The sequence below is a fragment of the Ostrea edulis genome, chromosome 2 (genome assembly GCF_947568905.1).
Source record: "Ostrea edulis chromosome 2, xbOstEdul1.1, whole genome shotgun sequence".
Classification (NCBI taxonomy): domain Eukaryota; kingdom Metazoa; phylum Mollusca; class Bivalvia; order Ostreida; family Ostreidae; genus Ostrea; species Ostrea edulis.
The window spans coordinates 75,026,319-75,029,494 of NC_079165.1; positions in this window are offsets into that span (position 1 = coordinate 75,026,319).

Below are 3,176 nucleotides of genomic sequence, written 5' to 3' on the forward strand. Positions count from 1 at the left end.
TAATAAAAAGAAAATAACGAATCTATGTTGGCATCTTTTAAACATCATCTTCTCACAAACTACTTGGCCAAAAAAGACGAAATTTTGAAGGAAAAAAACCCCTCAAAGAATGTCAATTCAAAATTGTTAAAATCACTCCAGAGGTAATAATAACGGATCTGGCTTACATGGGAATATATAAGAAAAATCTCTTAAAAATCTGGTCAAAAACAATATTGCCTTGATAAATTATATTGATAGGCAAGCACCCTTAGGTAGTATATATTCAAGTGTGTTCAAATCATGACTGCGGTGTGTATAGGGTGGGGGCCACAATAAGGGATTAAAGTACAATTTTGGAATATGTAGAGTAAAACTTTAAAAATATTTTTATCAAGAGCAGCAGGGCCATGATTAGTCATACTGATATGCAAGCGTCCTCAGGTATTTGTTCAATTTGTGGCTCCCGGAGGTTCAGTAAGTACACAATAAGAGATTAAAATTTCTTGGGATGATACATGTACAATAAAAAGTCATCAGGAGCTTATTATAAACAGCTTAAGTGTGGTTAGTCGTGTTAAAAGTCAGCAACTTCAGGTAGTGTATATTCACATTTCTTGAAATATGTGCCCCCAATGGTAGGACGTGGTCACAATACCCGTAAATCCGCCGCAAACTACGTCCCTTGTCAGCCATCTTGCGGTGACAAATCCTGTTTCACTACATGGGCATTTGTAATTTTTTATCTGTACCTCTGACATTTGTTATTATAATGTTCTGTGGTGGGGCAACCCATATACGCTGAATGATTAGCTGTAATTCATCCTTGTACACGTAATCTCCTCTTACATTCGGTAGGATAAAGAAGGAAACTTTTGGTTATTCGCCGATTGACTGAGCCTGCAAAGGAGGATAATTCATTTTACTGTTCGATATGAGTATAGGTGTTACATTGAAAATTTTCACTACATGGGCAAACCTTTAAAGATTTCCTTGAGAGTAGCAAGACCATGACTAATGGTATTAGTATGTAAGCATCCTTTGCCGAGATATGAGGACTCGATTAGGTATCAACATTTTACATCAGCATAGAATTTCTGACAAAATTATTTTTAAGAGCAGCAGAACCAGAAATGGGCATATCAAAATGTAATCATCCCGGGGTAGTGCATTTTCAAGTTCCTTTAAATCAATGCCCTGGGTAGGTTTGGGTCAAAATGCAGATTTTACATGAGGATGTATGGGGGAAATTTTGATTATTTTTTTTAAATGTGAACCATAGGGTGGGGATAGGGCTAGAATAGGAGATAGAATTTTACATAATACATAAATATTGGAAAACTGGGTATCCCGATGTTGTGTTGATATAAGATTAGATTAAGCCAGAATCCCCTTCGGCTAAGATGGGGTCATGGTATGGGTTCAACAGTTTTAGTAGGAATGAAGAGTGTAAAAAATCTTTTTTTAAATCTCCTTATGAAGCACAGCAGGATCAGGTTTACTCAGGCGACCGCTGTGGTCCATGGGCCTAGTCTTTGTGATTATGATATAATACTTAGTCTATTTTATCATTCTGTCTAGGACATGATTAATACGAGTATATTTGATGATTATTTGACTTTTTAGGTCACATGAGCCACTTAGATGACTTATTGCTATTACCCTGCGTCTTTCATCGTACATCTTGTGTTAACAATTGAACATTTTTGTCCCCCGCCGCAACGCGGAAGGGGACATAAAAAATACAGGTGTCCGTCCCACTTTACTTTGTGAACGCAATTCCCCGGAAACCGCTCAACGGATTTATTTTATTCAAATTTTTTAAGATTGTTAGTCACCAAATGTAGTTAATTATATTGCACCGCCATTTTGATTTGACAAATTTTACAGTAGTCATGAAACTTTTTTGAATTTTTACATGCTACACTATAGGAACACTTGGTGGAGGCAACTCCTCAGAAACCGCTCAATGGATTTTGTTCAATTTTTTAAAGGATTGTAAGTCACCATATCTAGTGGATCATTTTACGCCACCATTTTGAATCGTTAAATTATATAGGAGTTATGGGACTTTGTTGAATTTGTACACGCTGCACTATAGGAACACTTTGTGGACGCAACTCCTTGGACACCGCTGTACGAAATTTGTTCAATTTTGAAGGAATGTTAGTCACCACATGTAGTTGATCATATTTCACCGTGAGTTTGATTCTACAAATATTTACTGGAGTTATGGGACTTTTGCGCTGCAACTTTTTTGCTGCGGTGGATGGCATGATGTCTTGTAAACTTCTTGCTAACTACCCTTTCAGTTCTTTTAAAAAAATATATGATGGATCTGAGACAAGAGGGAATAAATTATAAATTCCAGGATTCCTGGACCTCTGAGGCCTTATGGGTGGGATAAAAAAAAAAACGTCCAAAAAGTTACAAATTTTCAAACAACCGCACATGTGTAAGAAAAACTAAATGCATAGTTACATGCATGTAGAGCAAGAAGACATTTACCAAAATGGGATATTACATGATCCCCGGGGTAAAGGTTCTGATTCCAGTGCAGGGTCAAACGTGGCATGTAGTGTTTGTGTAAAATATTTCCTCTGATTCATGAGTGGGTCCACATTGTTTCATTCCTTTGTGTTTTATACCCTGTGTCGTGTCCTTTATTCACAGTGAATAAATAGGAATCTCTGTGTACATTTTAACCATCTGTATTCATAGTCGGTCATCATCACATCGCGCATTGTGGATCAGCTTATTGGTCGAACAGGAGGTGTCACAATTCACTCCCAAGAAAATGTATTGTATAGCAAGCCAAACACAATGCATCGTAGTGTAAATACGTATGTGGATTTAGTGCTAGCTTTTCTACAGTACCTGACACGAAAGGTTTTCCTCGTTATCATTTCTTTATATTAATGAAAAGAAATATACTCTACCCTATTATTACTTAGTAATGTACCCCTTTTCCTTGATGACAACCTTTAATCTGTTAGCAATGGATTCCTATGATTTTTTATGATCTCGGAATGGATGGATGCCCAAATTTCTTTTGCAACCTGAATCAAATCCTGTCGATTTTTAATGTCATGTGAGCGACGTTCTAGACGAATCTTAATAGTACTCCAGATATTTTCTGTTTATATCAGGTGACTAAATGGGCCAAGTATGGATAGAAACTTCACTTTCTTTCATGC